Source organism: Pleurodeles waltl, chromosome 3_1, assembly GCF_031143425.1.
Source record: "Pleurodeles waltl isolate 20211129_DDA chromosome 3_1, aPleWal1.hap1.20221129, whole genome shotgun sequence".
NCBI lineage: Eukaryota > Metazoa > Chordata > Amphibia > Caudata > Salamandridae > Pleurodeles > Pleurodeles waltl.
Window position 1 is genome coordinate 1620280208 of NC_090440.1, and position 22166 is coordinate 1620302373.

The 22166-nt window shown below is 41.3% G+C and overlaps 1 long non-coding RNA gene across 1 annotated transcript in view; it reads left to right on the forward strand.

Moving 5' to 3' along the window:
- Positions 1-14771, forward strand: part of LOC138285395 (uncharacterized) — a 716556-nt gene extending 701785 nt beyond the window's left edge. The window contains exons 4-5 of the long non-coding RNA XR_011201587.1: positions 3727-3801; positions 14703-14771. This is a non-coding gene — a long non-coding RNA (uncharacterized lncRNA). The remainder of the gene's footprint in view (positions 1-3726; positions 3802-14702) is intronic.
- The last annotated feature ends 7395 nt before the right edge of the window (positions 14772-22166 follow it).

Sequence of the window (22166 nt, forward strand, 5' to 3'; positions counted from 1 at the left end):
CACCTCAGAGGTGCCCCCTAAAAAAGCTAACTACCCCGGCATGGTTGCTGGCTGGTCTTATCCAGCTTGCCATCTCCAGGCAACCAATCAACATCCTTGGGGTGAGAGATCCTTCTCTTTGGGTTGCAGAACAAAGCCCTTCCTGGGTGGAGGTGCTAACACCCCCTCCCTCAGGAATGTGCACTGCCCTGGTGGCAAGCTTCCCAGGGCTTACCGCCTTTGAAACTCGACCCCCAGGCCTACTGTTAGGAACAGATGGCCACCCCCATTGCAACCTCCCACTTTTGGCAGGTGCAACAGTGGGAAATTCAAACAAAGGACAGGAAGAGTGGCCCTACCTGGCATGCACCACCTATAAGATGTTGCCTGCGAGTTGGACTCTCCATTTCATTTTCCTCCATCTTGGGTGGAAGGGAAATAGCTAACCAGGTGTAGGGAAGTGACCCCTGCCCACAGGAAGTGGTCACTTAGTGGGTGTAGCCACCCTAAGGTAGTTGACCCATTGGTCACTACTAGGTTCCCCCTAAAATTTCCACTAAATGCACTATTTACTGGGCATCCCTAGGCCAAGAAATCTGATTCAATGGATAGAAGACTAGCAACAAGAAGATCCAAGACACGAGAACTGTGGACCTGCTGCACCAAAGAAAAAGTGCCAAACGCTGCCTGCTTCACTTAGGAACTGACAATCACCGCTTAGGAACTGCTGGACAACTGGAAAAACTCTAAAGCACCCCAGAGGACCTCCAGGCTTTGCAAATTGCCAGAGAATTCCCTCCAGCCAGTGATGTCCACTTCACTGACCAGGAGCTAACTCCGGAACTGGACACTGCAGTCAGACCAAACTTAACACCAATATCCATGAAGACAAACCCTGACAGTATACCAGGTTTGGTAGCACTGTGCCCTCTAGCGGCTGAATCGCACCAGTACACTTGGTAGTGGTCACCTGACTTTGGACACCAGGAGAAAAAGTCCACCCGGGATTGAAAAAGTATCAGGAGGAAGCCCCAGTCGAAGGATTACAGAAACAACCTGAACCTCCCATCAGAGTACCCCCGTGGTCCTGCAATCAACCTTTGAACCAACCTAAATCCTGCTTCTGAGGGCATCCTTGCACACAGCTCCTGGCTCACTGATTCACTCTGCACCCGGCCGCATTGTGCCTTCACCGAAGAACCTGCTGTGCTCTAAGGGTCCACCACCCCATGCGACCTCGACACATCAAGGGGACCCCCAGTATTCACCTATAAACTTACTTGTGCAGTGGTTTTCCAAGTGGTCCCAGCACTGGCCCTGCACCAGCTCCAGTGACCTTTTCCTGCTACACAGTGTGGCCACGAACTACCTCGACCAACCTGCAAAAGAAGAACTTAGAAATCAACTGTGTACTTTTATATGTATTTTTAAAGGTGATCCTCCATTGATTCCTATGGTGCATAATTATGCATAAAAGACTATTTTTATTACATTTCTGAAATTCGTAACTTGAAAAGTACTTAACCACTATTGATGATCTTGGTCTTAAAAAATACATACAAATCTAAAGTAGTTTTATAAATTGGTCTTGAGTTATTCCTTTGAGTGTGTGAGGTGCAAGATTGATACTGTGAGTACAACAAATGCTTTGCACTTCTCCAAGATTGGCCTAACTGCTCTACAAAGCTACCTTAAAAATGTGACCATTAGGTGATCTAGTCTTTACCCATGTAAACCAACATGTGGTTGCCTGGGCCCCCTGCATCGTACATAGAGGGCCAGCCTCCGACAGCAGACCACTGCACTAACATGTGCCTTTTTCAACAATGCTGCCTACTTGGTAGTGAATGAATACCCTCATCATTTCCATCAATATTTTGAAATTGGTGTCAGAAAATGTCATTATCCCTCTTTCTTCACACCTTGTTACATAATTGCACAGGTAGCAGCCCCACTATGTTTCTTGTTTTCATCATACTTCCCCTAAGAATTGTCTGTTCTTGGCAAGCATGTTATTTGAATTTCATAATCTTTGTGGCCCACATCTTTTAAGCAGCCTGAATCAATGCACAGGGTTAATTGAACTATGGGTACCTTGGCTAACTATCGTATAAAGCATTACTATATTCTTGCTGTGTACAACAGACAGATTAGGTGAAACAGGAAATTCTTCTAACTGTCTTAGGTCAGTGAAAGCGCACACCCAGTGGCGTAACAAAGGCCCCTGCAGTGTGGGCGGCCGGGAGCTCCAGGGGCTCCCCTCAGTACAGTGCACTGGGCATATGTGGCAGGCCCCTGACTGGTCCAGCTGGAAGGGAGGCCCCCCTGGTATTTTGCGGGGGGGCCTCAAGTTTTGTTACATCACTGCACACACCCTCACTACATTCATATGTGTCTTCATTCTGAGCAACATTTTTCTCCATGCATGAAATAATTGTTTCTATTTTCATATAAATGACTGTATTTTTGGTCCGAAAACCGTGGTGGTAAAGGAATAGAGTTGGAACCATCAGAAAGTGGACAATTATACACATGTTAGCGGTCCTATCCATTTTGATCCAGTTAAGTCATATGCAATCTCAACCCATCTATGCAGCCACATCCCACATGCACCCAACAGCATTCATACATTCTTACTTGGTTTACTGCATTAAGCATGAACTTGAATCTTTAGCAAATGAATGGGTAAAGGATTGGGGAGCTGTTTCATTGTTCTTCATCAGTCCCAGAACATGTATATGTCAACTGGCCACTAAGAAAAACTGGTGCTATTGTGTGATCTAAAGGCTACAAATTAATGGTGACTAAATGAACGGCTTTTACAGACTCTGAGGCAGCCACAACCAGCCTGCTGTAGGGTCTTGACAGTGTAAAACCTACAATCTACAAATGTTTTAAATATTGCAGACTGTACCAAAATATTTCCCACAGCATAACTTAATGGACCACAAAAGAGTAAAGTCCATGCTGGTTTTCAGAAAGTTCGGCCAATATTTAAATAAATGCTACTACGGCATTCATATTATGTCAAAAGAGTTCTTCAGCACACCCATTAAGGCTATCCCTAAATCCCAGTTGGACTTTATATGCATCATCAACATCAGCCAGTTTCTATTTTAAGAGGCACTTCCAATCTGCACACATAATCCACAGACATCCATGAACAGAGAAACCATACCAAAAAATGTGGTTCAGTAAACACATAAAACTCCTTGAACAACGTATTGTAAATATCTTTCAAAGATACTTTTTTCTAACCTGTCACTATTTGTATTGACAAGAGAACATCCTCTTGGCAAGTTTCAATGGCTCTGTTTGTAGCGTGATTATCGATGCCCTTGGAAAATCTTAAATAACAGTTTTCATTGTAATTTATTAAAAATACAGTGCAACATTTCGAAGACTACTAACATACATTTAGCAAATTACAAGTGGGAATAAAAAGAATAAAACTTAATTTCAATTGTAGATGCGAGGCGGTCCTACTTCTGCTAAAGGTTAAATTGTCTTTCCGTGTTAAATAAATCGTCAGTTTCATAGTAAATTTCCATAAACTAGGACTGGTCTGACTCTTTTTTTGTAACAGTAGTCACAACGATAACAATAGTAGGACTACAGTGCCTGATGTATGCAGCACCTTACAATATATGTGATATTAGTTCATTTACATGCTTAAACAATAAATTGAAAGCTGAAGTTAAGGCGTGTATATTTTTAAAATGAAATTTGTATTCTTTAATTTGTCAGGTGAAGATTCATATGGCAAAACAGAAAATGCGCCACATTAATTCCACTATCAGTCGATGTATCAAGAACTAAGAGGTGCGTTAACTTAATTCCACAAAGGCATTGCTAGAATGTGTTTTCTGTGTCTTTACATTCATACGAATTATTATATATTATATGTTATTTGCTATAGTGGCTGTCATTGCAAAATGATTACATTTCCCAATACTTGTAGTCAAATTCAACATGCTATAAAAAAAGTAAACACATGTTTAAATATTCTCAGAAATGGAATTGAATGCTAGTTTTCAGTATGCGTTGGCATGTAATTTAGCTTGAAGATTTCTAACAAGATTGTTGTGTGCCGAACTGTAGGTGAGAAGTACATTCAAGACATCAGAAGTAGTTGGCGATCAAGTCTAGTGGGAATATGAGCAAAATGGTCCAGAATATCCCGCCTGTTGTAGTTAGAGAAGACAACTAATTGTTATTAGCAATCCAACACCATTAAAGCACGTAGGTGTTTGAAAAGATAATGTGGTTCACTTGACTTGAATTTTTGAAGAAGGTGGATTCAGAGTTATGAGGCCATTAGGGAAAAATCTCTCCATTCCATTTGAGGTCGTAGGATCTGAAGGGGAAAACAACCCTCTAAAATATTTTCCATGGTTATAGATTGTTCTCAATTACATCCACTTGCTGCCTTTGGATCAGTATTACATTTTATAACAATGTGAAGTGCGTGTACTCTGGATGGCACAATTTGATTAACTTGGCCCTGATAGAATGAAAGATGCTGCACCAACTGATTCTCTTATGTTTTAAATGAAAAGAACAGCAAGAATGTTACTGGTTTGTTTATGAACTGGACACTGATTGTAACATGTAAGCCTAAAACTGAAAACACAACAGCTTAAGTGAAAGCCCAACCATGGGCCTTATTTAGAGTCTAGCGGACAGGATATTGCATCACAAACAAGGCGGATAAATCCCATCCCCCAAATTATTTGTTACATTTTATAGCACTTGTAATAGAGTAGACGGAATATCTGCTATGTGTTGACACGGCATCCCACCTGACAAACTCTAAATATGGTACTAAATATTAAAAGTAATAACATAGCATGTATGGCATAAAGGATCCCTGGGGATGCAACATATTTGGAATGCATTATAAAATGCATATGGATCACTGATATTAATATTTTATTTTAATGATTAGTATGGTGGTGCTTGTGGCAGACACCACTTCATATTGATCATAATGATAAATATTTCCCATCAAGGCTTCCATTTGCACAAATTTTCCTCGTGGCGCAGCAGTTGTTGATCGTCTGAAGATTCAGAAATGCATTTGCTGTTTATTCATCGCTATGCTCCTGAGGAGAGAATGTGTCCCTTTGTTAGGGTGGGAGGCTTTTATATATTTACAGCTTCGGTCTTCCTTGTGGCATGTCCCTCTTCCTCTGTAAAAAATCTAATTGTTATATATCTTTACAAATATGAAAAATATAGTTGTTTTTTTTAGACTGGGCATATTTTATCCTGGTTCTGAGTGCCCAGACATGTGATTGTTCATCATGTATGCATATTCAAGTAACTCTGATTTGAACAATCAGATTTGCTGTGCTTCATCTGTGGTTGTGGCTCTGGATGTAGAGAGGTATTATGTTTTGAAGAGAATTTTTGCTAAATCAACATGCTTAAAAGGTCATGCAGAAAAGTTGGAACCTAAATCTGTGGGCAAACAAAAGCCAATGAAGTTGTTCAAAAGCTGGGGAGGGTTGATCAATCTCTTCACGTTGAAACAGTCTAGCCATAATGGTTTGCTTACATTAGAGTTTCTAGTAGAAATCACTAACATTACAGAACAATATGTGCAACTGTTTGAAAAATTGAGGTGCACAAAATTATAAAACCTGTAGAGCAATAGCATAATGAAGGGGATAAAGTTGTGTTGTTACTGCCAGGGTTGGTTCATCCTGAACACAGAGGAGTGCGATTACTGGAGTTAGGAGCAAAAATGCTACATTTGTGCACATTTTGCAAGAGCTAAATGTGATCTTACTAATTACTACTTTGATCTATATGAAGAAATGACTACTGTAACTGATGTAGAGGGAGGAGCATTTCCTGACAGGGCATATTGTGATCCTTCACCCCTGCAATTGATGGAGATGGTAGAGTCTCCATTAACTATCCCCGAGGTCAAGATTGTGATTACATATTTGGCAATAGGTAAGACTCTGGGTGTTTCTGGACGTCCTGTTGAGTTTTACTTTATCTACATAGATGGATTAACACCTAAGCGGGTGGATCTTTACAATGCTTGGTCCAACGGTGTCTTATTTGACCCAGCCAAGGAAGCCCTAATAGTGCCTCAACCTAAACTAAACTGAGAATCTTTTGACAGGACACCTTACAGATCTTGTCTATGCTCAACACAAATTAAACAGTTCTTGGGAATATCATAGAAAACAGAATGCTTTAAAAGGTTGCCAGTGATGACCCACATGGACCAAATTTGCTTTGTACTAGCAAGGAATACATAACCTCTCATCTGAAGGTTGGCAAGTGGCTACTCCCACTTCAATCCATTGACTTGTAGTAATCAAAATAGCTCTTTCAAAAGGAACTTCATACTGTTGGAGGACAATGCATTTAAAAAATACTGAAAGGAACAGCTATCAGAAAACAGGTAAAGACATGGATAGCCATGTTGCATGCCCACCCACAGGCAATGGTTGGCATGGAAAGTGTAATATCAGAATTCTAGGGAATAGAAAGAGGAATGCAACAAGGATGTACCACTTCTCCTTTAATTTTCACCTTGACAATTGAGCCTTTTGATAAAATATTCAGAATTAAATGTAGAATCAGAGGCATATATATTAACAGGTTGGTACCTAGGGACATATTGTCCAGGAATTGACATAGGGCAGCGCTGCATGTCTTTCTGCTGTGCTGTCCTACACCAATTGGAAAGGGTAGAAATGCACTGTATTTACAAGATATGTTGAATTTGTGTCCTTTCCCCCTGTGCTGGCACACAATTTGATGCCTCACACCAATACAGGCACCCTTGCACTATGGTTTGGATTGTTGCTGTGCAGGAAGAAGCACAACAAACAGAAATAAAGATATTTAACATCATTGCACCTGCACTGGGGAGGGATACAGTTTTGCTGCATTCCTAGGTTTAAAGATTCTTGTAAATCTGGGAATGCATCAAAACCCATGACTTGTGCTGTATTTCCTTACACTATATCTACATCGCCATGAAAAGCCACACAAAGTGACTTTGGTTGGCCTTGTAGATCATATGAGTGTGCACACTGTGCCACCGCAATGTCAGAAAAAGTGAAACACCAGCTTCACAAGGGGCTTGAAAATATGCCCCCTAACATCTAATGAAAGACAATTGACATACTACTTACATCAAAGTCACCTACAGTGATTCAGGTCTGTTGATGGCAATGCATGATCAATTCGGAGAAATGTCAAGCCTAAAGTAAAATGGCCTGAATCATGTATATTCTCAATAAGATTGAAACTTACTGAAGATAAAATGGATTCTCCGGGACAAAATCTATGGTGGGAACATCAGAACATTTTGATACCTACAATTCCAGGTAAATCATAATGACTGGGACATAATCGTAGGTAGAGCCAATGGGGTTCATCAGCCCTTAGGAGCTGTGTACCCTTATGGAAATCATTTCTCCTATTGTTTAATGTTAGAATAACAAGAGCAACTATGATTGCATTCTCACACTTTCTTTAGTATCCACTCATTATTTATATGCTCCTGTTCATAAAAAGTTTAAAGGAACTGGACTCCATTTTCCTTCTGTGAGATAGGGTCTATTCAGAGACAGAGTGATAGTGCCCATGCTTAAACGTCCATCTACTGAGTGAGACTTGGAAGCATCAGACTATCCGTAACATTACATAGGGCAGATGCAATGGGCAGCTAGGTTGCTCGCTGATACCCAACCCCAAATAAAAATTAATTCTTCCAAAACAAGGGAGAAAAGGATTGAACACTTTGGTATCAAGACCAATACATATGAAAGGGAAACAGCCTCGGTCGCTGAAAATAGCATTGTAGCTTAACCATTGTCAATCTTTCGGGGTTGCATTACATTGGATTCATTTTCTCCCACTGTGCCACTCCAGAGACCTGCCACATGCCAATAAGTACTAATCTTGATCTTCATGGGAAATCTCCACCCTAAACTGACAGTCAGGGGCCATCTCTAGAAAGGAATACAAGCAAATCACTGATCAGTTTTGGCTTACTTAGTGAGTTGTAGCTTCTATCCTATAGCACAGCGAACAAGGAACCCACATCTGCCCATTTCCTTGACATTAAATTCACAAATCGTGATGGCAGTGATGCTTGCAAATGGTCTAATAGAGCGTCTATAATCTGAGACAGTATGATTAAAAAAGTGCAAATCATGAAAAGGAGACCGCTATAAGGCTGAGTGAAGAAGGCAGAGGAAAATGTTATAATAATACAGATTAGAGGCAGTGAGGTAAAAGCATTGCCACAAGCAAACTACCATAAAAGGAAGTAAATCAAGTTATGCAACATGGGAAATGCAGGAGCAAATGTACAATTAAATAAATAATACTCATAGAGGCATAATGAAGACAACAAAAGCAGAAACAGAGGGGAGAAAAATAAAACTAGCAACAGAAGAAGGAAACACAAGTGATAAATCAAATGAATAATGGAAAACAGTAAAAATACAACAACACTGATGCGAAAAGCCAGTAGAAACAAAGCCAGTAAATGTTGAGACTATGGTAAAGGAAGGGTAAAATACATAACATACATAACTGGACTTTGGTCCAAAATGCCGGAGTTTGTGTTTTGCTTGTTTTGGCATTCTTTCTCTAGGCGTGGCTTATTTTACAAATGAGTGTAACTATTTTCCTCAATCAGACAAATTCCTGCCCGTTCTGACTATTTTGGGTCGGTTCAAAAAGTCACGCAAGTAAAAGATGTGAATTTACTCAACTAGGTTTATTCCAGATATTGGAGAACATTTCTATCTTTTTGTTACTCACAAAGAATCACAGGAGTACCTCAGAAAATCGCTGGCAGAAGGTTGGCACAAGTACTCCAGTTGGTGAAATGCACTCATGAAGAGTTTCCAGTAAATAGTGAATTTGCATGTGCAAAGCATGCAGAATTGTTGATTTGTAAGCATTTATTTATTTTGTGTGATTTTTCTTGAAAGAGGAAATATACTTTGCAGTGGAGAAACAACTTCTTCTTGCCTTGCTATTCCCATCCCTTTCTGAAACCCGGAAGGCACTTACTTCCACCTTCCACAGGCATATTTTTATGTGCATTGAAAGGATGTGAAACTACTTCCACGAGGTTTGTGCATCTCCACAAACCTATGAGATTGTGGTGTTTACCTACCTACTACCTACCCATTTAACCTCAGTAGCGCACCTTTGTAAAACTAAAGAAATCCTGATTTTGTGAAGCAGAATGTGTAATCTGTGATCATATTTTGGGTGCAAGCTGGCTTTCATCAAAACTCTCTCTGAATCCTTGTTTTCATTGCAGAGCCAGGAGAAGGGAACATCAATTGTGAGTCACACTGTGTTAGAACTCGCAGCTGGAGAACAGTAGGGCACACAGTGTGCTCTAAACAGAGTAATATATCACTGGTGTTCACCATTGTCCAATCACTGTTTCCGGAGTAGACTGAAAACTCAAAGCAAACGTTTTAAACACCCTGGAAAAAAAAGCTTGTGTGGTGTCATACATTGCCAACCAGATGATGCTGTTGGCGTCCAAAAACATTATAAGGACAGAAAACATAATTGGATAGATTTGTCAACGAAATTTGCTTGTCTGCATCACGATTTATTGTTTTTCTTTTGGTGTTGACGGAGAGCGAACATTAACATGAAGTATCACTGTGTAGCAAAGAGAAATCTAATTAAAAGTGCCCGAAAAAAACACAAACCAATCCACGCTATCACACGAAGAACAAATGCACATCATTCCACCTCTCGAGTTCAAAATTGCAGGGAAGGCTGCTCCTAAGCTTCACCAATTACTGGTTTTATAAAAATTCGTCCTCTGCTTTTTAATGCATATTGAGCTTAAAATGTTGTTGAGTACTGCGGCAGAAGACCTCTATTTCAAAACTACTCAGGAATTAAAATAACACATCTTTACAATAGCATAATTTATTTTCTGTCACATCAGAAGTGGTCTCCTCGGTTTCCGTCTTAAATGCGTGGGAAAATAATTTTTAAAAGCTGGTGCCCTATGACTTTTCATTCTCATCTTCCCGCTATCGTTTTTAGGTCGAGCTTTCGCTGTCAGGACGATCTCTTGTATTTAGTTTGTGGAGTTGGACTCCTCCCATCGCTTCTGATTTGTGTGATCGCTTGTCTTTTAAAATGCCTTGCTTTCCAGTGGGTATTATGTCTTTCTGGTCCCTCCTTTTTTAACTCGTTCAGTCCCCTGGAGCATCGCCTCATGACTTGTCAACTTCCGTTTTTTCCATTATTGTTACTGGCTCAGGAACTTTTTTTTTACTTTGTACTTCCCTTCATTAGCGCCGCATGCCTATCCCTTGATCAGTGCGGCATGCTGCCCTTTATCTTTAAAAACGGTGGCCGCCTGCCTTTCTTATGTTCTGCACGGCTTGCCCACCTCAATTTTTAATTTTATTTTTTTATTTTGTTCTATGTTTGTGTTGCACGATGGATATCTTTGCAGGACAGGACGTGCACCGTACACCGTATAATCCTTCTCCTTCTCCTTCGGGACGTTTTAGTTGCAGCAGATCCGTTTTCTCACTCTGCCATCTCTCATTAACGTTGACCCGCCCCTTAGAGATACATTACAGACAGCTTCTCCAGCCTATGGAATCATACTTCCTGGTTTCTATCCTCAGCCATTACCAAAGCTAATGTACGCCAGCCAATGTACGCCTTCCTTTGCCTTTAAACATAGGAAGGAGTTCTAAGGAGTTGTTGCGTCCTTCTGATTCCACCAACCTTAAGGTCAGCTCTGTAGCTTTTCTATAAGCTCTTTCGCCTCACAATTCTTTATGCAGCCAGACCGCTCTTGATAACAAATAGTGTGTGTATAACCTGTCTTTCGAGTTGCATGATTCTTGATATCAGACAATAGTAATGGTGTATTTAAAATCCTGAGAACTATGCTAACTTAAAATATTTCTTTTTGGCAACTTAACTTTAGGTTCTTGCATTAGTTCACACTGTAAATTGTAGTGTGGACTTAGGGCGCAAAACTATATTCATTACAAATTACATCTCAACGGCATGTTATGCATTTATTTCGCTATGCTTAATATTTCTAAAATACAGTATGATTTGCAATTATTATTCTGTAGGAAAAGCTCCAAGAAGTGTACTTCGCCAATGACTTGAGAAACATCAGATATGAATGTGGAAATTAAAATACAACTTAAAAAATGTGTTAAGTTTAAGTAAATTGTAGCAACAGAGACCCTTTGTCGCAGAATTGCGAGCTTGGGTATGATTCGCTCTTTGGTCAGTGCCTTCGCTAGGGGAACCTCATTATATCTAATTAGTGGTTTATCCGGAGTGTTAGGCTGTAGATGGGGCCATTTCCTTCCTGCCCTTGCCCTTTGAGCTGGTCATTTTAGAGTCCCCATGTAAACAATGGCATTTTGGTTCAACCTACAATTCCTTTCCAGTCCCGACACCACACCCCAATCCTAATTGGCTGACTCTAATTTTGCACTGCAATAGTGTGAGCTTTAGTTAACCTCAGCTTGTGAGAATGCTTTAACTGTGTAAAGTTACTAGTGTTTTTTTTTACTCTTTTCTTTTGCCATTCGCCAATCCCTGAACAATCAGGGCTGCATTTGCTGTACTGCCGCCATGAGAGTTCTTAAGGTTCTCTCTTGAGACCGATACTTGCAAGACATTTTGTTTACTTACATAGGGTTAAGAGCCCACCCATTGCTTACCGCACTGCGTTGCCCACCCTATTGCCAAAGCTGATAATAGCTCTCCCACAGACGAGACCTATTGGCAGGGCCAATGCTTGTTGTGATTGCATTTAACAGGTCTGACTCAATGAAACAGGCACTGGGTCCTATTCAATAAGAGTTACTGTTACTTAGACTACCAGTGCTCATAGTGTACTCCTGTAATTCATTAGTAACCCAGGAAATCAGTGTTAGCTGTGTAGGCTTGTATGCACTTAGGCCCATATTTATACTTTTTGACGCAAAACTGCGCAAACATAATTTGCGTCAAAAAGTATAGCGTTGGCTTGCATGACTCCAGGGCACCAGTCTGGTGCCAAATTTATGGAATCCTGCACGGGTGGGCTAGCGTCAAAGAAAATGACATTAGCCTGGTGGGGGTGGTGATATGGGAGAAGGGGTTTTTGCACCAAAAAATGATGTTACGCTGGTTAGATGCTATACAAATTCCTCTAACCAGCATGGCGTCCTTTCCTGTCACAAAACCATCCATACCACATGACTCCTGTCTTATGAAAGACAGGAGTCATGCCCACCACCCCAATGGCCAGCACAGGGGACAAGGGTCCCCTGGGCATGACTATAGCACTCAGTGCCATGTAGGGGGGCCCATTTCATTTAAAAAATACTTACCTCTAATTACCTATATTTACCTGGGATGGGGTCCCACATCCCCTGGTGTCCCTCTGGTGTGGGTGTTCCTGGGGCTTAGGGTGGGCACCTGTGGGCTCTTTCCATGGTGTTTGACCATGGAAATGGGTTCACAGGTCCCCTAACACCTACCCTGACCTAAGCGTTAAATAATGGCACTAAGAATGCTTATCGACATTATTTAGGGCCGTCTCCCCCCATGCACCATTTTTTGCACAGGAGGATAAATAAGGCGCTAAGGTCTTACAGTCATTTTTTGGATGGGAACGCCTAGCTTGCATCTCATTGATGCAAGGTAGGTTCACACATCTGTAAAATGACTTTAATCTCAATATTTTGATGCTAGGCAGGTCTAGCATCAAAATATAAATATAGAGTTAAGTTTGCGCTGAATTAGCGTAAAAAAATTACACTCTTTCAGCGCAAACACGGTATAAATAATGCGATCTTTGCAATGTTTACCTTATTCATGGACGTACTAGTCGTAGGTTAACTGAATGTATGATTCTGGTAGTTTTCTATGCATCTTCTTATTTATCTATAACCCTACCCCTTACTATCTGTCCACGGTGTAGAAAATCCTGAGTACTGTGGGTATGGAAAATGTGTTTTTTCACACAATTTGTTCTCTGCGTTATTCCACGTGATTAAAAAAATGGCTCTCTACACTCCGTTCGGCAAAGATAAAGGCACTTTCACTCACATGTGTAGTACTTGTAGAAATAGTTTTGTGATCATTGTGAATAAAAAATGTATGACTTTGTTACTTAAGTTGCTCACTACAAAGCGTGTATCATGCACGGACGGCTTAGCACTGATGGCACCCAGTGGGACATTCTTTAATGGGGCTCACCAATTACTTCTTTGTCCCTGAATTCACGCACTACCTACCTTCAATGGAGCCCCTGAACTCTACACAGCTCCTCATGCACTTGTATTTACTTTCTTTTATAGCCTTACTCATACTAACGTAGGGTGGCAGAGCACTTTATGTCACACACACGTTATACAGAGACAATGAATCAGGTAACATTACATAAGACAACTAGGGCTACAGTTTATAGGAGTCACATGCCATCCATACTGGTGGTCAGTATATTTTAAGAGTGCTTGGTCTGGACAAGCACAAACTCAGGATTTAAAACGTGGCACAGTTGGTTCGGGTTAGCATTACTAATAAGAATTTATTTCTATCCAAACGAAAGACTAGGGAAAAACATAAGGTTCTAAACCTTTGCCTTGCAGCTTGCATGCAACTCTTTGATGCCAGTTCATAGCTCACTGTGCTATATTAGAAGGATTTTAACTTATGAAAGGCAAATAACAAATGTATCTCTGTAACAAAAGCAGCCACCCACTAAGCTAGCTACAAAAATACAATTATGTGATCTTATACATGCTTTGCGTCAGACACATTAACCCTCTGCCCTACTTTATTATTGAGCCAAATTTGATAGATATAATTTCTCCACCGGGTAGATTAATCACCAGATTTATCTTGGCATTTTTATTACTGTCTGAAAGTTGGTGGGCACACCAAAAACTCTCCAGCACGTGCTTTTAATCCCTTGATATTGAGATACCTTTGAGATGCTTGAAGAAATCACCATTCCCTAATAATATTCCACCTTATTTGTAATTATCAGAACTTGCTTTACACCTGTGTCTTGCTTTTGTTTAGGTACCTTGCGACACCCTGGATACTAAGTTACTGTTCAATAAGAACTTTGATCTTCTGTGATGATCTTTTCTGAGCTCTGGAATTACATGCTTGCCCATATGGGCATGATGAGCCATATCCTATTGTGTGAGTGTGTTAAGCAATGGGATCTTGACACAATGAACGTCTTCTATACGCTCCCTGGGACAAGATTGCTGTCCATATGTAATTAAATAAGCGATCAAATGTAGGCATTTATTGAGACTTATGGATAGCCAACAGAACATTGAGTGTCACCTACTAGGGTGTTCTTTTTCATTTAGAGAACTGTGATATTGTGGAGTGACATGTATAACTTATTCATGATCGATTTCCATTGACTATAAAATGTCAACAAAATATGTTTTCTGACACATCCTTCTGCACCCAACCCTGGGTGTGTTGTTCTTCAAATGTAACAAGTGATGTTAGTAGAGATGTAATTTAACATATTGTGTGGTATAAAATATGAGATCATAAGCAGTGCATGAATGTGGTGCATGTTATAGTTAGTTGACTTATCTATAGCTGCCATTTTTCAGTGGTGTATGTGTTTTTAATGTTAGTTCTTGTCTCTTTTCAAGCCCTATGTATAACATAATTTTTACCTTTGTTTTTTCCAGTGAATTTGTAAATGCAAATGAAGGTCTTAGCACCTACCCTAACGATAATGTCAGTTTAACCAATGTTAGGGAGTGGTCAAGATGCTGAAAAGATGGGCCTGGTAAGTAAACAGATGTGGAAAGGGTGGCTGTACTTCTCTCTCTAACTGTTTTAACACCTCTAAAAACACATAGGCGGTCATTCTGCGGTCATTCAGGAGACCGCGGATGCCATTCTGGCTTTCCCGCTGGGCCGGCGGGCGACCGCCAAAAGGGCTCCCGCCGGCCCAGCGGGAAAGGCCCTGCAACGAGGAAGCCGGCTCCGAATGGAGCCGGCGGAGTTGCAGGGGTGCGACGGGTGCAGTTGCACCCGTCGCGACTTTCACTGTCTGCAAAGCAGACAGTGAAAATCTTCATGGGGCCCTGTTAGGGGGGCCCTGTTAGGGGGCCATGCCAGTGGCATGGGCAGTGCAGGGGCCCCCAGGGGCCCCACGACACCCGTTCCCGCCATCCTGTTCCTGGCGGTAAGAACCGCCAGAAACAGGGTGGCGGGAAGGGGGTCGGAATCCCCATGGCGGCGCTGCAAGCAGCGCCGCCATGGAGGATTCCCTGGGCCAGGGGAAAACCGGCGGGAAACCGCTGGTTTCCCTTTTCTGACCGCGGCTTTACCGCCGCGGTCAGAATGACCCTGGAAGCACCGCCAGCCTGTTGGTGGTGCTTCCGTGGTCCCCGGCCCTGGCGGTCATGGACCGCCAGGCTCGGAATGACCCCCATAATGCCTCAAATTACCAAGAACCCATATATACCATCACATTTTCAACCTTTGGTTTAATTCCTGCATTAACATCTCATTGCTCAGGTACTTCAGCTTGCGACTCAGGAAAGGCTTTAAATTCAACAGCTCCTCTTCCAACAAACTGGTATTTAAGAGTGCCTGACTTTTGTTTTTAAATCAAAATGTTAGCACTCCAGTTGTTTATTAGAACTCTGGGATGAAGTAGCACTTTGTTAGACCTGGCATCCTTAGGGTGGTCTTACCCCAGACCTCTTGCCTTTCACCTCCTGTTTTGTTGCTGTATCTTTTGTAGGCTTTAGGACTCTAAGCACATTACCACTGCTAACCAGAGCAAAAGTGTATGTGCTTCTCCCTAAACATGGTGACATTGGTTTATCCACAATTGGCATATTTAATTTACTTCTGAGTTCCTTGTAAAGTGATATACCCTTTACCCAGGTCCTGTAAGTTAAATGCTACTAGTGGACCTGCAGTACTGATTGTGTCACCCACTTCACTAGCCCTTAAACATATCTCAGGCCTGCCATTGCAGATCCTGTGTGTACAGTTTCACTGCTACTTCGTCTTGGCATTTAAAATCTCAGGTGAAGCCTTAACTTCCTCTTTTCTTACATAAACCTCACCCCTAAGGTAGGCCCTAGGTAGCCCATAGAGCAGGGTGCCATGTAAAAGGCAGGACATGTACTTTTAAGTATTAAATGTCCTGGTGATGAAAAACTCCCAAAGTCATTTTTCATTACTGTGAGGCTTGTTTCTCGGGAAACAACCTTAACAACGCAGCTCAAACCACTCTGTGCCTTTACAATGCAGCCCGAACCACTAATGCGTCATTACAACACATTCCTTTGCCATTGGAATCATTACAATGAATTGCCTTAGGGAAAGCATTGTTGGACTGATGTTGGACTTTACACTTTCTCTACTGTGGTACAGACTGGAGTTAGAATAGTAAATTATACTATTCCAAAGGCCAGTGCTTTCCCTAAGGCAAGTCGTTGTAATGACTTGCGTGGTAAAGCAATGCATTGTGGAGATGCATTCACAGTTCCGGCGAGTTATTAAGGCAGGTGTGATAAATGCCTACATTGTTTCGACACACTACCTTGTTTCTCTCATAGGCCAGCACTGGGACTTCCTTAATATACTTTTAAGCTGTAATTTCTGATCAGAAAAGAGGAGCTACATCATGTTTCATATAATTGGAATGGTAATGATAAATCCTTTTTACTGGTGAAGCTGGATTAATTATTACTATTCAAGACATGCCAATGGGCATTTATCTGCTCTCACTACTCTGTGTGCCTGACAGTTGGTCTCCAATACACATCTTGTCTGGGTTGGGTGACAGCTACATTTGTACATTCCCTCCAGACACAGGACACTTAACTGCATCTCCATTCATCTGCATATTGTGGGTCTTTCTAGGCAGGGAGAATGGGAAGGGCTTACACTTCAGAGGGTAGTGGCCTGAGCCCACACAAAGGGTTGATAACCCCCATCTGGTAGCCTGGAGCCAGGATTTGGCTGAAAGGGTGCCCTGCGCACTTCAGAAAAATCCTTTGAAGTTATCCCCCCATCAAAGGCACTTTTTGATGTAAGTACTGGGTCTCTGACCTGCTAAAGTCAGTACACTATTGGACCTGGAAAGGACTATGCTGGAGTAAAGGCTGCTGTGCTAAAGGTTTGCCTCTCTGCTATGACTGACTGTTCTGATGAATTGCTTCCCTACTTTTCTGAGCTGCCCTGCTGCCTGCTGACCTCTCACCTCTGGCCTGCTAAAGAACCAAGGACGTAACACTGAGTGACTCCAAGAGCTTGATGGTTTGCCCCCTGTACTCCCCGAAGTCTCAGGCACATCAAAGACCTCACTATATGCTTGTTGTTTACATTGTTACTACAAGCAGCAAATCTGCAAAAACAAGCCCTCTGGGATTGGGAAGTGTGCCAGATCATGAAATGGTGCTATTGAAGGTTGAGTGCTTCGATCAGCTCAGTGCTTTGTATTTTCACTCAACCAAGACTGCTTCGCTGCTCTTCCTGCACAACTGCAAGGGCGCATGCTCAGAAGGATCAGGATCCCTGCTGTTTACGTGACTGCTGCTCTGAAGACAATTCCTCAGGCGGCCCCTGTAACAATGTGGTTGCCAGGATGATACCAGTGCTGCATTGACAGCCATCAGCCCAAGGAGCCCGAGTGTGACACTGGCTCTCCCTCCATCCAAGTGGACGAGCTTGTGGCATCTGGCATCTGTTTTCCAAGGTATTGAGTGTGGTGGGGCCCACTGGGTGATTGCTCTCAGTCCATGGCCCCTTACATGCCTCTATACTTATCTAACTAACTTGGTTTAATGAGCTGCTTTGTACACCAAACAACAGCAATGTTTCTTACCTACTGTGGAAGCAACAATAACGGGAGCCAAGTCATTAATGTTTCTCTAAAGCTCTGCTTTGGCATGTATTCATTTAAAATTGATATCTCATGATCTATTGATTAACTCTTTGTTGTTTTGTTCTTGTATCATTCAGATAGATATCTCATATGTTTCTAAACCAGTCTGGAGCCTTTTTGTGGTGTTTCCATTGCTTTGTTTTGTGAGTGTGTTGCTTAAATAATTTACACCTTGCCTCTTAAGTTAAGCATGTCTTCTCTGTTCTAAGCTACCAGAGGATGAGCACAGGTTCATTTAATTTGTGTATCTAACTTACCCTGACTAGAGTGGTGGTCCTGCTTGTACAGGGTGCATACTCTGACAACCAGAAAACCAATTTCTTACATATTTGATCACTAAGTAGTTAACTGACAGACTGCTGTTGGTGTTGGAAGTATGTGTTTCACTATGCAGGCATGTTTTACTGACATGAATGAAAACGATAATAGAAAATTCACAAAAAATGTGTACTAGGTTTAATTTTCTAGAGCATTAACCATAATTACTATGACAAACAGTAACCCCTCATCTCATTTTGTATGATTACTGCAGTATCCTTAACATGAGTTTTTTTTTTTTTTTTTTTTTTTTTTACAGATTTGTTTTTATCAAAATGACGTCAGGTGTGCCACCCTTTTATCATAATTGCAGAATGATAGTGCTCAAGTTGTTCAGTAGAACTCTCTGGTGAAGCTGCAGCAAAACACTGGGGAATCAATTGATATGCTGCTAATACTGTTAAACGTAGAAGGTTTACTCAGCATATCAGACTTTTTCTCAGTAGACTGAGGAAGATAGCGTGAGCTCATAGAAAAGGTGTTTTCATTTTTAACATCTGGGACACCGTTTCTCTCAAACATGATTCTTCAAATCCCAGCAGAGGGCAGCGTTTTGCACAGGGTCAAATTACCTTAGAATGCACTACATTTCCTAAAAATAGTATTGTGCCACCAACAAGCGATTTATTGTGGGAATAAAATATGTTATCAACTTTCATATGTGCTTTTTGTGACACTCAAAATTAAACTTTCATTAAATGCATTTCTGTTGGAACAATGTTCCAGACTTCTTTTGACTGCCAAAACATGTTATCCATATTGTGGTCTGCCAAGACATGCAGGACCCTTTAGTATCCTCAAACATGCCCCCGGTGATCAGGGCGTGTTCACCGTGCTGCATTATACTTTTTAATTAATGTTCAGGATGCAGGGACCATGTCCCTGAGCCATGTAATCACTATCATGCATATTGTTCATGTTGTGGCCAGCCAGTCAGGATTTTTTAATTCCATTCAATTTGGCGAATCAGAGTATATCTGGACACCAACTGTCCAGCTATCAGTAACTTATTCTGGAAGGTAATCTTTTCATTCCCATCCCAATAACCTCTTTAAACACATATTTCTTAAATACTACTGAACGAATGTAAACCAAATGTTGAAAAGCACACTTTTATGCCACATTTGGTGGAATTTCATTCACCCGTTTTTACCGTTTTGGAGAGCAAACTTTCTTAAGGGAATTGCAATGGGAAATCGGTGATTTGGGGACCCCCTATTTTTCAAGGAGTCAGTCACAACACCCAAATATAAAAATTGAATTTAATGGCTTTCCCAGGGGGTGAGCATATGAATATTTATAAAACAGATCTGCCATCTTTCTCCAAAAATCACCGATATTTTAATCTAATATATATCTAGTAATTCATATAATGGAATGTTTAAAAATAGTGAATATTATTTAAAAATAATGAACTTTTAATATAAACATGTCTATGAGCCTTCTTTTAACATTGCTTTTAATCTTGCATTTTGTGGGATGAAGAATGTTAATAGAAAGACTTCGAAACAAAATAAAAAAATAAATAAAACCAACTTCACAATCCCCTTTGAATATTTTTTAAAAGAATGAACCCCAGGCCCTGGCCCACCCGATGGTCAAATTATAAAAATAAAAGATGCCAGCCAGTGTTTTTTTAAATATGGTGTGAGACCAACTGTATAGCTGCTTTACAAAACTGTTTTTTTATTTCGGCCAGGGGAGCCTTCTGAAGCGACCCCCAACAAGGGCTAGGGAGGGAGAGTATCCCTGCCATCACCTTATTTCAATTTTTATTTAAAACAAATCTCAGAACAGCGGACTTAGGGCCGGATTACGAGTCAATGGTCTCCCGCCTGCTGTATTACAATGTTACTGCTGCCCCAGTGGTGGTGTTCCTGATGGCAGTGTAGTGGCGGTGAATGCAGTCAGCAATACAAGGTATATTTTCCATTTGTGTTGATGCATGTGTGCACATTTTTACCAAAATGTACACATATGCACGACTTATATATAAAAATACTTTGTACATGTACCATTTAATTTCTGGAGACTGGGCCATATATGCTCAGTCCAGCAATGCCAGAAAAATGTGAAAGTTACCCTGCCCTTTGGTGAAGTTGCTGCTTTGAAGGGGGGCCCTGGATGAAGGGGTCCACTTCATAGACTGAAGGGAAAAGAAGGAAATGTGGGAGAGAGTACTCATTTCCTTCGATTCTGCCATCTTGAAGCAAGCGGCCTCCCCGCCACATTCGGCTTGATGGAAAAGCAAATAGTAGTGTGGACAGCAGTACCCTTGTCTATGCCTTCTGACAGCTGCTTTTCCCCAGCTGCCGTCAAGGTGGTCGGCGAATGGCTGGCAGTGTCTGCGGGACTCCGGCTGTCTCTAGTACAGCAAAGTGCCAACATCCTAATTCGGCTAACAGACCGCCTAGTCAGAACAGGGGTTTTCCAACGCTACCGTGACGGCGGTGACAAGACTGCCAAACTTGTAATCAGGCCCACAGTCCCCAAGTCCTGTCTTGGCTGCCGCAACATGTTTCCTCATGTTGTGGCCAGCCAATATGAGTGCTGACTCCTGCAGGAGCCTTACATAAGCAAGAATGAGTTGACCCAATGTGTAAAAACTAGGCCGCTTAGGCCAATCTGAATGCATATTTTCTGAAATTGGGTTTGAGGGACTCTTGCCACATAGTCAAATACCTTTGATCATTAATTTCTCAAAAACTCCTGAATGTTTAATGCCAAATCACAAAAAGCATGCTTACTGGGCCAAGATATAGCCTCCTGCTAAATTTGGTGGTATTCTGTTCAGCAGTTTTTATATAGAAAATGCATGGGGATTTTTCATTTTGGGACCAACACTTTTTCTCGGTCCCTGCTTGATGGATCACCGCAAAACATTTTGTGAGGAAACTAGTCAAGAAAGAGCACATTAATGGAAAGTGTTGTGAAGATTCATCAAACTGTACCAAACTTATTAGCAAATTAAAGGGATATATATATATATATATATGCACACACATAGACACAAACACACCAATGCCTTACACACATTCACACATATATCTATTTACCAATAAATAATTAACAACATTAATTTGATTTTTAAATAAAACAACAAAACCTTAAATGCAATATAATTACTTTTATATTATTTACACATGTACATAATATTATTTTTGCATTTAATTGTTATTTTATTTGTTAAATAAAATAACTTCAATATAAAGTATTAACACACATTTTCAAAATGAAGTGTTCCTGATGTGAACGTACCATAATTTATCTGCATTGTAACGACTTCTGTGGTACTTCTCACAGTGTAATGACTCCTGATCAATAGTCACAAAAGTAGATATCTTCTACGTTGTATAAGTACAGGCTCAACCGGCAGCCAAGGAACTTGTTATCAATCAATCAATCAATGAGTAGGTTTGTAGAGTGCTTCTTGTCACACATGCTAGTAGGGCCCAGTTGGTAGCCAAATAGCCAGGCCTTCAAGGACTTTTGGAACTCTGCAAATGATGGGGAGGTCTGGCAATCAAAGGGTAGCTCATTTCATGTCTTTGCTACTGGAAAGGAGAAGGAGTGACCTCCACGTCGGGGGTTGAGGGTTGGAGGAAGAGGAGTGGAGCAGAGATGTCTGGTGGGCTGATGGAATTTCAGGTAGGTGCATCTGTAGTTGCATAGGGTCTTGTATGCATTGTTCAAAATCTTGAACTGGTATCTTTTCTGTACAGGGGTAAGTGGAGTTTTTTGAGATAGGGGCTGTTGTGGGTTTGTCTTGGGAGATTCAGGACAAGTTTGTCTGTGATCATCTGCATGGTCTGCAGTAGTCGGAGGAGGTAAGCTGGATCTTAGCGTAGAGTGTTGCTATAGTCCAGTTGACTGGGGATGAGGACCTGGGTGATGGTGCATCTTGAGCTTTGAGTTAGACATT